At 40.4% G+C, this 15,310-nt stretch overlaps 1 protein-coding gene across 6 annotated transcripts in view; it reads left to right on the forward strand.

Moving 5' to 3' along the window:
* The window catches only part of ZNF484 (zinc finger protein 484), a 76,397-nt gene that overhangs the window by 52,800 nt on the left and 8,287 nt on the right, over window positions 1-15,310 (forward strand). Inside the window, exons 1-2 of one of the 6 annotated variants that reach the window (XM_023522574.1) lie at window positions 8,170-8,437; window positions 8,530-8,625. The exons of 4 other annotated variants lie outside the window; for them this stretch is intronic. The gene's annotated coding sequence lies outside the window, so the exon portion shown is untranslated. Of the gene's footprint in view, window positions 1-8,169; window positions 8,438-8,529; window positions 8,626-15,310 lie in introns of those variants that run through there. One more of the 6 variants, XM_023522572.1, reaches the window with a different exon arrangement.

Genomic DNA, 15,310 nt, shown 5'->3' on the forward strand with positions numbered 1-15,310 from the left:
CAATTCAGCTTGTTATAATTTATTCATAATATCTTTAAGAGGCGCATCAAAAGGAATTTCTCTTAATAATTGTTCAAATAAAGAGTTTACGCATTCTGGACACGTCAGGGTGACTAGAGCTGATTCCATACGCAGGGAATTTACTATGTTTTCCTCAGAGCCAATTTTGAGGAAATCTATTTGTATAGCGTCTACACTTACTAGAATTTGTGCTACCCAAATTCCCCCTATTTATAGGATCATTTCTAAGAAACCAATTATCCCTAAACATATGCCACGTTCTCGTTCTTGACGATGCATTCCTTGAAGCCTCTGTCCCCATCTCCGGATCTTGTCACGCAGTAGGGTAGAAAGAGGACGCGGCAAATAATAAATCATCAACATACTGGAGTAACGTACGGTCAAGATCACGCTGACAGAAAGGTCAAAGTTCCGCACTTAGGGCCTCATCAAATAGGGTAGGAGAATTTTTGAATCCTTGTGGTAAACGCGTCCAGGTTAGTTGGCCCAAGGGTCTGTCCACTCAAAGGCAAAGATAGGCTGGCTGCTAGGGGCTAAGGGAATGCTGAAGAAAGCATCTTTTAAATCTAGTACGATATAAACAGTTCTCTCAGAAGGTAACAAGCTTAAGAGAGCGTACGGGTTGGGTACAGTCTGGTAGATGGTTTCAGCCCTCTTGTTCACTTCTCTTGTTTTGTACTGGCTGGTAATCCTGGGTACCAGGCTTCTGGACTGGGAGCAAGGGAGTGTTCCACAGCGATTGGCATGGCACGAGAATCCCCGTTTCCTGCAGCCGCTGGATATGTTTCCTTATACCAGTTTTGGCATCTTGGGCAATCGTGTATTGCTTAACCTGGACAGGGGTCACAGTAGCAGTTAAACTCACTACTACTGGGACTTGGTGCTTAGCCAACCCTGGGGCATTGTTTTCAGCCCATACCCCTAGATATTCTACCAGGAGTCTGCCTAGTAATGTCTCCATGGACGGGTCTATATTTTCTTCCTTCTCGTAGAGGAGGTACTCTTTGGATAGAGGACAGGTAATTAAGATAGTTGATGGGGCAGACATGGACATCTGAGGTGTACTGTCTCTGAATGTAATAGTAGCCCGTAGCTTTTGGAGTAGGTCTCTACGAAGAAGTGGAGCTGGACAATCTGGAATTACGGGGAAAGAATGGGTCAATATTCCTCGCCCCAGATCTACAGTACTTTCAGTGGTCCATGGGTATTCTCGTATTTTACCTGTGGCACCTTGGACGGCAGTCTTTTGTTTGGAGATTGGTCCCCCTGGGTCAAGTAACACTGAGTGGATAGCCCCGTGTCCACCAGGAAGTTAACAGTTTTGCCCCCCATTTTTAAGGCAACCCTGGTGTCTTGGGGGCTTAGTGTGTAGGAGCCCCGGCCCCGTCAGTTCTCTTCCTCAGTGACGAGGACTTTAGTCTTGCGGTTTTCCTGGTCTTTCCCATTTCTCTCAGGACATTCATTCTTCCAATGGCCCTCCTTTTTGCAGTAGGCACATTGATTTTTCCCTAGGGGTGTGTAACCCTTACGTGGGCCTCTTTCTGATCTCCCTTGTCTTGCCCTAGTCTTCCCTGATCTCTCCTCCTGCATGGCTGCTACCATTATTTTAGCCATACGTTTGGGGTCATCTGGTGCCTCCCTGTTGTTAAACACCTTCTGGGCTATTTCAACAAGTTGAGACAGGTTCATCCCTGCAAAACCCTCTAATTTCTGCAATTTACACCGGATGTCAGGGGCTGCCTGAGTAGCAAAGGCTACATTAATTGCCTGCTGGTTTTCAGGGGCCTCAGGATCAATGCGGGTGTATACCCGGTACGCCTCCTGTAGCTGTTCAAGAAATGCTCCGGGGGATTCCTGAGGTCCCTGTATAACTTCAGTTACCTTAGAAAGGTTAGTTGGCTGACGAGCAGCTATCCTATTAGAATCTGGTGGTACCGATCTAATGCCATTCTCCTTGCCTGAGAATTGTGTCCCCAGTCTGGGCAGGTGGAGGGAAATTCCTCCTCAATCTGTTCCCATGTTTCCTCAACCCTCCTCCCTTCCACAGCTATCTTTTGTGCTTCCGCTCGTATGCGCCCATGTTCTTCTGCAGTGAAGAGGGTAACTAAAAGCTGTTGGCAATCATCCCAGGTGGGGCGGTGAGTCTGAAAGACACTCTCTAAGAGTCCCATCAATGCTTGGGGTTTCTCAGAGAAAGGCATATTCTGTGCCTTCCAGTTGTACAGGTCACTAGTCGAGAAAGGAATGTAAACCATAAAGAGCCTGTCATTAGGATGCCCCTGGGGTAGTGCTTCTTGCAAGGGAAGAATGGCCGGGGTAGTGGTATCTGCCGGTGCCTTGCCCGGAGTGGGAGCAGGAGGCCCATAAGGGTTACCTGCTCGTGTCTGGGGAGGTGAGGCGGTGCTATTGGGCCTCTGTTGTCCTGGATTATAGGGTGGGGGAAGGTCATTGTCCTCCAGTGGAGATTGGAGGACTGAGGGACTGGGCTGTTTTGGAGTTTCAGTTGCTGTATGTTTAGGGGTACCCACAACTAAAACTCGCACCCCTAGAGAGAGGGCACACCAGCGGAGCCAAGGAGGGGGGTTCTGAACAAGATTTAACCATTGATCAATGTAGAGAAACTAATCAGGGTGTCCCGGGTCTCCCGTGACAATCTTCCAAACATTCCTCACCAAACCCTTGTCAAAGGAACCCTCTGGAGGCCAGTTTACACTAAAAGATGGCCACTCAACTTCACACAATGTTCTTAGTCTGCCTGGAGAAAACTTTATGCCATAGTCAGCTCCTTCTACAAACCCTTCTCTGAAATGTCGCAGGAGACAACCCAAGGGTGTCTTCTGTGAACTCAGGCTTCCCCCCATTGCTTTGCGCAGAAAACATAAAACAAACACTACGACAAAAACAAACACTCAAACAAGAACAATTTCCGGTGTGTAGGTGGACCCAGAGAAGTCCGCCACCTACAACCTAGACAAGACCAGAGACAATAAACAGAACTCGACAACAGGGCACAGGAGGCGGTGTCCCGCGGCCTGGCCACGGTCCGGGAGATATGACTGCGTCCAGTCTCTCCGTGGACCCCACTGACCAATCAACAGAAACAAGAAGGTACCTTTTATCCAGACACCGAGGCCTCAGAGATTCCAGATTCCCTAAAGTTTGCATCCTTGACAATTGTACTGACCTGTCACAGCATTTAAGGGCCCTGGAACATCTCAGGTTGGCTACCTCTTTGAATCCGTAACAGGGACAGCAACCGCTTCGGAGGCTGATCCGGTCTTAGATCCCAGGGCCACTCCCTGAGATCTCGCTGGGGCCTCCAAATGTTGTAGCTGCCAGCCCCCAATAGACACATGGACTACCAGGAATCAGTGAGTCATAGGAATCACACACTTTATTCAGCCAGCTGGGTCTGCTAGGGGTACGCAGACCCCAAATTAAGCAGCCCCAAAATTAGAGATACAGGGTTTTAAAGCCCCAAATCCCATTCTTCATTCTGTTTGAACAGAAAGGTCTGTTTTTCTCCTATTCACTACCTGTCAACCTATAGGTCGGGGTGTGCAAGTGGGGAGTACAGAAGCAGAAAGTTTGTTATCAGAATGTTATATCTCTATGATCAAAAGCCTTTTGTTCCCATGGCAATAGTCAAACAGTAATTTCCTACAAGTAATAAATCTCAAGTAGTCATTTTTCAGCCACCACAATAAGAGTTCAGTAAAGATTTAGCAGAATGAGAAACATAAATAGTTAAAGGAGAGCCCATAACTAACTATCCTTCTGTTTGTTTGCATAACATGGCTGTACCAGAGATGGCCCTCATGCAGAGAGAAGCCCTCTTGCTACTGAGTCTGATTACTGGCTATAATATCCTATAGGTCTATGACGATCTCCCTGTTTCTGAGTTAGAACTCCGAAAGTATTTCCTTATTTTCATGTATGAAAAGGAAGAAATGAAGTTTATAATTAGCATGTCCCAAAGCAGGAGTTTTAGATAATTCTTCCTTTAGAGCTTCTGCAGCTTGTTTCTCTTCTGGGTTCCATTGAATTGGGTCAGATCAATCTGATTTGTAATAAGACTTAGTGGCTGGGCAATTAATGAAAAATTTGAAACCCAATTGCGACTTTAGACCCATGAATCCTCTAAGCTGTTTTCTTGTTTTTGGAAGAGGAAAAGTTTGAATTCCTCTGATTCTTTCAGGGTTAATCAGTTAGATATGAAATAGTGAAGATATTTTACTTGGGGCAAATGAAATTGAAGCTTGTCCTTTAAGAACTTTTATAGCTAGCTGTTGTAAAAGATAAACTGTGTCCTTTTGAGAGTCTAGTGTTGTCCTAGAGCATAAAAATAAATCATCCACATATTGGATTAGAATGGAATCTCTGGGAAAATCAGCATCATTCAAATCAGCTTTTAGTATCTGAGAAATAGGTAGGGCTGTGCATATTCCTGGGGTTTACAGTCCAAGTAAATTGGTGATCTTCCCAGGTGAAGGCAAAGAGATATTGACTGTGTTTCTACAGGAATGCTGAAAAAAGCACTACATAATCTATCACTGAAAAATATTGGCAGTCCACAGGAATGGCAGATAATAGGGTATGTGGATTTGGAACCACAAGATGTCTGGGAATAACCATTTTATTTACAGCTCTGAGATCTTGTACAAATCTCCATCCTTTTCCATTTGGTTTATTTACAGGAAGGATAGGAGAATTCAGGGGCTCATATATGGAATTATAAGCCCCCTTTTAAGTAATCTTGTATAATGGGTTTAATTCCAGCAAAGTGCTACAGGTCTTAAAGGATATTGGTGAATATTAGGTAGATGCAAAGTATTGTCAATAATCATTTTAATAGGAGTGGCTGACTTAACCTTGCCAATATCTCTACTGGAAAAGGCCCAAGTTTGCATTGAAACATCCTGCAACAAATGTTCAGTATCAAGGTTAGTTTCCTCTTGTGGAGGTTCTTTTAAAATCATTATTTTCCCAATTGGTTGAGTATCTGATTCATTTAGTTCTAAACATACTCACCCTTCTGGGAAAAAAAGGTACATGAACTTCATGGGTTTCAAGAAGATCTCTATCAGTTGAATTGGGGCAGATTTGAGTAGTTAAAATATGTGTTGCCCCATAATATTTCCTATTTGGAAGGAAATGGGTTCTGATTTAAAAACAGATGTTGGTTGATTAGATATTTCTGCCATTTGTACAGAAGCTTTACTCCGAGGGAGAGGACAACTTAATTGGGTAGGGTTAAGAACAGATAAAGTAGCCCCAGTATCTATAAGACTCTTAGTAATTTCCCCTTCTATGGTAATTTTAGTTTCTCTTAAAGTATTACTTAGGAGAAGGGGAAATGTCCTCTCTTAGTCCCAGGAGCAGCCCCATGCTTGCTTAGTTTCTTTTCTTTTTTTCTAAAACCCATTTCAGTTTTCTACAATCCTTCTTCTTAAGATTGCCTGGCTTTCTACAATAAAAACAGACTTCCTCTCTGCCCTTGTCTAAGAGACCCTGGGGGGTGTCTGACCTGATTGCTTAATTGCTGGAGCTTAAATTCATGATTTTGGCAGCTTCATATTCTTTCTTTTGGGTAGTTTTAGATTGTCGATGAGCCAGAATTGCCAGTTGTATGTTTGGTCAGCTAGTTTAATTTATGTTGATTAATCAGAGTTACAAGCTCTTCATCTAGTCCTTCCCAACATTCCAAATTTAGTAAGAGATCATTTTGATGATCCTTAAAATTGTTTGGAATCAGACCTGAGTATTGTTTGAAAGTTTTTTTGAAAAGTTTTTTGCTGAATCTTGATCCAGTTCATTTTCTTGGGAAAAATCTCAGATATGGCTTGGTAAAGCCAACAGGCTAATTCCCTACATTTTTCCTGTTTTGTTTCTCTGTTTCTTAGTGAACTTTATTTAGCTATTCTGTTGCTTAGCTCTCAGAAACCAGTAGGTGTAATAATTAGAATAGATCAGAATAGCAAGTATCATATGTTCTAACAGTTAAATCAGATTCCATTGCAAACCATCAGTTCTAGAGAGGGTTGGGAAATCTTTAGTTAGATTCCTTAATTCCGTTCTTGTCCAAGGAATGTACGCAATTGCTGGTTCTCCTCTGTGTGAGACTGGCATTTCCCTAAAAGGAGCTACCACAATTTCTGTTGTTTTCCTCGTCTATCTTGTTCTAGATTTCTATTCTGTTTCCCCTAGGTCAATAGGGAGTGGTGGTAGAGGAGATATAGAGGAAATAGAAGAGGGAGGAAAAGGGAAGAGGAGGGCAAGTCAGGACAAGGAAGCTCAGAAAGCAAAGAATATAGTGGAGCAGCTGGAGATGGGGAAGGAATGGGGTGTTGGCATTTATCAGCTTCAGAAGCCTTTAGTTCAGAGACAGTCTCTACAATTTTCTTATTAACTTCCAGTAGAGAATTTATCTGTCTTCTTCCTAGAAGCTTCTAACTTCCAATCAAGATAAGCTTCCCATTCATTCAGTTTTTAATTATAGAGCCAGCTTTTTCTAATCGAGTGTGCAGAAAAATCAATTTAGAGGTATCAAAAATTCCCCACTTTGACCATCTCAAGCTGATACTACTTTTAGTTAGATTTGCCCATTCCTGTAGATACTTGCAAATTGAGCTTCCATATGAATTATACATATAGCCTGCGGGAGTATTAAGGGGGGGGTGGCGCTGAGGTTCTTGGAGTTTAGGACCTTAGAGACATGATTTCCCATGTTAATTTTTGTTTTCCTCTGGAGATCTGCAGAGTCTGAACAAATTTCTAGAGATATTGTGTGTTGGATTGAAGTGTGATGCTTATGGGTTGAGCTCCAAGGAGCTGTCACCTCTCAAGTCACTTCAACCCTCTTTACATGTCTGTTTCTTTCCCTAGCTGTCTAATACAATGGTGAGGACTCAGAGTGCTAGGTAACCAGCCTTTATGTATGCATCCCAGATAAGTCAATTATTTAATAACAGTTTTGTTGGAATTCCCATTGGGGCCCTGCTCAACTTGAGGGGTACCCTCAGACATCTCCACTTAGATATTTAGTCACCTAAGAATACTGGATATTGGAGCTGGAGGGAGTAAATGTCCTTATCTTCAGAGCTGAACAAGTTCAGAGTCTCCTTTCTCCAACAAAAAGCTTTATTCAGACTCACAGTAAGAAATTTCCATTGAAAAGTGGAAATTAAAACCAGCTGCCCACTTCAGCTTTTATCCAGTAGTGCCACCTTGAGGATTTTAAAGAACAGCTTAGGTAAAGTCAGACCCTCTACCATAATAAGCAAAGGGAAAGTCCTGGATTCCAAGAGATAACACACTTGAGTTCACCTGATGTGGAGCAGGAAGCTAGTAGGACTCAGTGGGTTCTTGCTGGTACCTAGCACCAGTCTAGGTCCACAGAGTGGTCCTGGGTGAGCTTCTTGGGAATCCTGCTGACTCTGCTAAGTAAATGTTGATGAAGTAACGTCCGAACTACTTAAATGCCTTATAAGAGTTTATTTGAGCCAAACTAATGACAATTGCTGGAAAGCAAAATCTTAATGGATTGAGATATTGCTCCTGAGAATGGCAGTTTTGCAGCTTGTTTCATACATGAGAATCAAAGGAGGAGACATAAGAGGGGTTACATGAAATTCATTGGTGGTAGAGTAGGGAGGCAGGAGAAGTGAAGTGGGGAAATCTCAGATTGGATAAAAAGCAAAATGGAGAGACACATACTTCCTTTACACTGGTGGGTATAGGATAGTTAACATTTATAGATCATAGAGATGATATGTTGACAACAAGATAATTATGTGGTTTCATGCTCTGGTGCCAGCAGTTGTGCCTTTGAGAAGTCTGGAAAATATTAGTTTGACATTTTTAAAGTATGTTACCTTAGATGCATAGAGACAATAGACAGTTTCAAAGTTAAAAGACTGACCTTTGTCAAGGAAGCTACAGGTCTAAGATGTGACTACCCACTACGACTTGCTTTTAGTTAGGAAGTTTTATGTTCAGACTACTCTGTGTGGTTACTTTGGCCTTTGGATTTGCAAGGCCCACAATGTGGGCCTCCACTGAGCTTGTCAGGTTTAGTATGTGGTCCCTTTTTTGTGCATAGTAATTATTGATTTAATTTGTGTTTCTCTAATAACAAAATATTTTGAACATCTCATCATGTATCTTGTAATAGATTCTGACTTCATTTTGATGTTTGATTGCTTATATCTTCCAAGTTTTACCCCTTTCTCTTTGCCTTCTGCCCCACATCTGGGCAAAGTAGTAGAAAATGACCAGATGCTCCCTCCCTTTGCACTGATACAGTCAGCTTAGCCCATCTCCAGTCACCATATAAAACCCAAGCCACCTTCCGTTTCTTGCTCTCTCAAGCCATTTTTGGACCTGCTTGGGAGCTCTCCCTTAAAAGCTTTATTGTGTAAGTAACATACCTTCTTGGTGTATGTATTGTATTAATCACTTTCTATATCTGAACTAAGATTGTGGTGAGGGTCTATTTCTCCTCTGCAGGTGACTTAACAGTTAGTGCAGTGAGCAGGATGTCTAGATGATGACCATCACCACAGGAGTCTTTCTTCTCTGGCTATCTGGCTCTATTGCCTACTGGTAAGTTTACACTTTGAGTAGTGCTGCTTTATGCTATATTTACCAGTCCTACAAGCCTGTCATATATATAACCAATTGAACTTAGAAGTTATAACTGGCACTTAGGAACAGATGTAAGAGATTTGGCACTCCTTAAAGTGGCTCTGGGTTGTGTCTCTTGGCCCAGACCTATCTGTCAGATTGAATTGTGTTTCTTAATTCCAGCATAAGCCATGACTAATGCTAGGCACAGGGGAGTAAGTCTTACCCTATGAAAAGGGTTCCTGGACCCAATTCCAATATGTGTGTGTGTGTGTGTGTCAGGGCCGAGCTGATCATGTTGGCTACGCCAAGTGTCAGTGGTATTGTTGCTCGAGAAGGGAAGTTTGATGGCGAGATGCCCACTTGGAAGAAAGCACAAGAGGCAGACATGAGAATGAACCTGCAGGAACCAACTTTATTGTGTGGAACGCAGTTCTGTTGGGGGAAGTGCAGTCTGTTGCACGGGGGCGTGCAGTATTGCGCACACTTCTGCTTCCCTTTCTGTGCTCTCCTTCTGTTCCCCAGGAGACTGCATGGCTCTACACAGATCAGAGTACAATAGTGGCCTTCAGCCACACGTGCGTGATACAATAAGCTGAAGTATGTTTACATATTTTGTAAATTTAGGGTCCTCTTCCTAGCCACGGGCCTGGATCACAGCCACACCTTGGATCAGCCAGACCTTGGGCCAATCAGGCCTTGAATCACAGCCAGACCTTGGGCCAGCCAGGCCTGGTGCCCACAGTGTGTGCACGTACACATGTGCATGCACACAGGCTTCCCCACACCAACAGTCAATTCTCAGACACCAGCAGAGTGTCCAAGAAGTCAACTCAATTTTAACAGTACCACAAGACTGCCCTCTACTTCAGAAGCCACTTGCAATTGTAGGTTGTTACCTGTGATTCTGACCAACTGGTTATAGATTGGGGGTCCCAGTGACACCCGCCCCCTTCTTGGCAACTCAGTTCATATGCCAGTCACAAGTCCAGATTGTTACCTATACTGGTGACCAAATGGCTATAAATCAGAGGTTCCCACAACCCCCCTGGGGTTTAAGTAATTTGTTAAAGATGGCTTACAGAACTTAAGAAAACTCTTTTACTCACTGGATTACTGATTTATTACGAAGGATATTAAAGCATATGAATCAACAGTTAGTTGAAGAGATAAAAGGTGAGGTCCCAAATGAAGGCCCTCTTGTCCTTCTGGATCTTGGGGCCCAGCACAATGGCACGTGGAAACAAACATTCTGGTTCTCCAATGTCACAGCTCTCTGAAAAAGGGCCAACAACCTGCCCTTTGGGTTTCTATGGAGGTTTCATTACTCAGTCCAGATTGACTAAGTCATTGGCCATTGGCAGTTATTCAACATCAAGCCTCATCCCCTCCCTTGGGTGGGGTCCAAAAGTTACATCATTAACATAACAAGAGATGCCATTGGTGCTGTCATCACTTTTAAGGAAATTCCAGGAGGTTGAGAGCTGTGAGCCCAGAACTGTGAATGAAGATCAAAATATCTGAGAAATATATCATTCTGATGACCAAAGATATATTTCTCATAAATCATCATATCACACCCTGTTACTGTAGGTTGTGTGTCTCAAGCAGGCATTGGCCCCTGTTGTATAGAGCTCTCGGGGACAACTGATACTTTATGCATTTAAGGATCCATCAAGTGGTCACAGTGTGGAGGAAGAGCAGTTACAATGCAGCATGCTAAGAGCAGATGGCTCACCTTTCAAAATTTTGTCATATTCTATTGTAGCTTTTTACTTTTCCCTGTGACTCATGTCAAACAATTTTTTTTCTGCCCTTTTACTAATTTTTCTCTTTTAGAAAATATCATTTGGATAACCTTTACCTCTTGCTTTCCAGTGCCATCACCAGAAATCATGTTTATGTTTTCTCATGCCTGGATTACTCTAACCCTATTTGGATGTGCTAATCTTTTTTTTTTAACTAGTTCATCTTTGATGCTGATAGATTTTATTGCTTAAAACATTGTGTTTATTCTGTCAGTTATATGGTGCAAAACTAAAGTTACTATTTGTAAACGGAAGTTCCACAAGACTTTTGTGAGGAAGTAAACAGAGTTTTATTCTGATATGATTTGCAAATCAGAGAATATAGCCTTTGGCGTGAGCCAAAGACATGCTCTAAGGCTGGAAGAATAAAGCACGAGCTTTAAAAGTGAGATTTGAAGGGATAGATTGCTGGGGTAATACGACCATAAACTTACATCATTCATTTTCTGATTGGTGGCGGCAACTGGATTTCAGGGTCTGCTGATTCAGTAGTCAGCAAACGGGACTGTGAGATAAAACCAAGGAGTAGTTTCTGTTAACTCATGGTCAGCAGGTAGAGTTATAGGATATGGCCAACAATTAGAGTCATAAGACATGGTCAGTAGGAGTAAAGGGTTTAGGGGGAGGGAGGAGTTAGGGCCAAAGCTTCAGTTTCCTTCGGGGTCTGGAAAATAAGCTAGTAAAACTAGTTTTGTGGTGAAATGAACAATACAAGAAATGCAGTTTGTGAGATAGACAAGAGTCAAGAGTTTAAACTGCAAAACGGCCTATTCACCCCTAGGAAGGTCAGAGACCAAATTGCAGAAGCGTCTAGATATTCAGTCACAAAATTATGATATTAGAATTCTCATACTTATTATCTAAACATGTGACAGATTTTTCTCTCAATGGGTTTGTAAGCTAAATAAAGAACATGCCTCATATTTGTACTTTATATTTGTCTCTGTTTAGTTTCCATAATCTTGTTCACTTTTTTTTTAATATTCCCTTTAGTGATCCTTTGGCATCTGACCCTTTGATAATTTTCTCTATCTGCCTGTTTAGATGCTACACATACTTACACTTTGTGCTCGGGTTTCAGTTACTCCTTGAATTGAACCTAACTATTACAGCATATATTGCTTTTTCCCTTTTCTTATTCTCCAACCTACATAATTTCAGAGAAAACTACATTAAGTGACATGATAACTGAGTCTTTTACCCTTTCCCCCCCAATGTTTCTGTAGAGAATATTTAGTAAAATTAAATTCTTGAATTTATGTGATAGGATGGAGAAAATTATTATTTTGCTCTTTTTCACAGGGATTTGAAAATTTTTCTGCTAGGAGCAGTTCAAGGGGCTGATAATTGTAATTGGAAAGGGAAGATAATTGCACAAAATGCTTAAAATTTCAGGCTTTGTGTATTAAGCATTTGTTATGGTACAATCTATGCCAATTAAGTATGAGTGGCTCAGATTATCTGGTCTTTTTTTTTCTTTAAATGTGAAAGGAAAGAGAGCCTCCCTAGTGCTATGCTGAGATTTAGACTTGTTTTTAGAGCATAGAACTCTAAATGATCTGTGAAGAACAATGAATTTTGAATAGGAACAGAGGATAGAAAAAGGAAACTTAATAGGGAAAAGGAAAAGAACATATGTTTGCATTCAGTAATAAAATAGACCAGTGGAAAGATAGCTTGCATGCACACATATCATTGTCCTGAATTATGATTTTGTATTTTATTGGATGAGTAATTGAATCAGTGGTGACAGGAATTATATATAATTCAACTTTTTGACACAGGAGCAACATTTTCACATTGAATGTTATTGGTAGTAATGTAAATGATTTAGAAATACCAATAGGTTTGTAAGCTAAAGAAAATGAAAGATTGCAAAAGATCAAAATTCATGTTTAGGAATCCAGTGTTTGATGTCCTCAGGATTAATAAAAGCTATCAATGTGTATGAGTAAAAATGTAATATAACAGTTAAATAATGTGTTTGGGGATATAACAAGGTCCTAGAAACAATAAAATGTGTATGAGGTTAGACTATATCTATATTCAAAAACTCTAGTAGAATAAGATAATAGTATAATCTAGTTTTTGCATAAATATTTACTGAGAATCTATACCAGAGTTTGGAATATTAGTAATTCTTAATCTGGGCAAAAAAAAGATATTGGAATAAAGCCAAACTCTTGTCACTGAGAGTCCCTAATTCTGCTTTCTAGGGCCATTCAGGAACAAAGTTTTTAGAAAGTCATTGCACTACCATCCCCTAGAGCAGGATATAGCAAACATTTTCTGTAAATACTCAGAAGTAAATATTTTAGGTTTTGTGAGCCATAGGATTGCTGTCATAACTACTCAGTTCTACAGTTGTAGCCCCAAAGGATCTATAGACAAGTACATCAATGAATGGGTGTGACTGTGTTTCATTAAAAACTTTGACATGGAAATTGGAATTTCATATAATTTTTATGTGTCATGAAGTATTATTTTAATTTTTTCAACCATTCAGAAATAAATCCATTCTTAGTTTTTGAATAGAGGCCTGGATTTAGCCTGAAGGTTGTAGTTTTCTGACCTCTGCCTAGGGCATTGCAGCTGCATAGAACTGAGTACTGTCAGTCTGGAATGTAGCCAGTGGGAAAGAAGAGGGTTGTGGGAGACACACCCAGTTACTTAAGATAGTGGCCTTGTCACAACAAATAAAATTTTTACTCACATTTAATTGGTGAGAACTGAATTATTTGGCTTTATCTAATAACAAATGAGGCTGGATAGACCTGTTTTTCTGAGACAGCCACATGCTTGGCTACAAGTATAATATTGTTGAAGGAAAGGGACAAATTTTTATGGACAACTTTTTGTTTCTGCTATTAGATACTGCCTGTTAGATGCATGTGTCTCTGCATTCCAAACCAGACATAAAAAATTAAATCATAGACATCTATTTATTGTGTAGCTAGGTCATGATGACAAAGGTTACAATAGTTTGGTAACTATTTAGGGAACAGTGGTTAATAGGGAAAAAGATAAAGAGAGAGATTAGTGAGGATTTACAGATGAAGGATAATAAGAATCTAGACTCAGAAATACTTCTTTTAAGCCACTTAGTTTTGTCACATTGTTCTTCTGTCATCTTTTTTTTCTTTTAAAAAACTTTTTTCCCTGGCTTTTTTGACATATAATAGACATATTATATATTGAGATATAATTAGTTGTTCATATTTACATTGTACAATTCAATGAGTTTTTTTCAATTATAGTTGGCATACAATAATATTACCAGTTTCAGCTGTATAGCATTGTGATTGGAGATCCACATAACTCGTAAAGTGATCACCCCACTAAATCTAGTACCCCTCTTCCCCTTACATATTTATTACATTATTAACCATCTTCCCCATGCTACACTGTACATCTCCATGTCTATTCTGCAACTATCCATTTGTACCTCTTAATACCTTTGCCTTTTTTCCCCACCTCCCTAACCCCCTCCATCTAGTAGCCCTCAAAATATTCTCTGCATCTATGAGTTTATTACTGCTTTATTGTTGTTTATTTGTTCTTTAGATTCCACATGTACATGAATTCATGTGATATTTGTCTTTATCCTTCCCATTTCATTCAGCACAGTACTCTCTAGGTCCATCAAGGCAATATCTTTCTCCATCCCCTTCCTTTATTCTGTGTGTGTCTTATAATCTGAAATGAGTCTCTTGTAAGCAGCATATGTAGGGGTCTTGTTTTCTTATCCACTCATCCACTCTATCTTTCAGTTGGAGCACTTAACTCTTTTCCATTTGAGGTACTTATTGATAGGAATGTAGTTATTACTATTTTTTACTCATGTTTTTAATACATGTTTTTTCTTCTTGAAGTCCCTCCAACATTTCTTGTAATACTGGCTTGGTGTTGATAAATTCTTTTAGCTTATTTTTGTCTGGGAAGTTCTTTATCCATTCTTCGACTCTAAATGATAGTTTTGCTGGATAAAGTATTCTTGGATGTAGATCCTGGGTTTTCATCACGTCTAATATTTTGTGCTAAGCCCTTCTGTTCTGAATAGTTTGAGAAATCAGCTGCCAGTCTTATGGGTGCTCCCTTGTAGGTAACTAACTGCTTTTCTCTTGCTGCTTTTAAGATTCTCTCTTTGTATTTAACCCTTGGCATTTTAATTATGATGTGTCTTGGTGTGGGCGGGTCTCTTTGGATTCCTCTTTCTTGGGACTCTCTGAGCTTCCTGGAGTTGTATGTCTATTTCCTTCACCAGGTGAGGGAGTTTTCTATCATTTCTTCAAATAGCTCTTCAACATCTTGTTTTCTTTCAGGTACCCCTATGACACAAATATTTTTACCTTTAACAGTGTTCCATAGGCTTCTTAAATTATTATTATAGCCTTGGCTTCTTTTTTTTTTTTTTTTTTTGCCATTCTGATGGAGTGTCCTTGGCTTCCCCATCCTCTATATTGGTGGTTTGATTCTCTTCTTTATCCACTCTGTGTTTTCCATCTAATATACTCTTCATCTCAGATAACGTGTTCTTCATTTCTAACTGGTTCCCTTTTATAATTTCCATTTCCATTTTTGTTTTTTTTTATCTCTTTGTTGAAGTTTTCACTGAATTTATCTGCACTTCCCAAAAGTTTCTTGAGCATCTTTATCACCAGTATTTTGAACTCCGCATCTGTTAGATTACTTAACTCTATTATATCTGTATCTCTGATCCGTTCTTTCATATGGTTTCTGCTTCTTTGTCTTCCTATTTAGGCTGCCTTTCTGTGTCTGTTTATATGTACTAAGCAAAGCTCCTAAGTCTCCCAGTCTTATTAGTGTGGATTTGGAAAGTAGGTGTCCAGTGGCAC

Source organism: Pteropus vampyrus, unplaced genomic scaffold, assembly GCF_000151845.1.
Source record: "Pteropus vampyrus isolate Shadow unplaced genomic scaffold, Pvam_2.0 Scaffold349, whole genome shotgun sequence".
Classification (NCBI taxonomy): domain Eukaryota; kingdom Metazoa; phylum Chordata; class Mammalia; order Chiroptera; family Pteropodidae; genus Pteropus; species Pteropus vampyrus.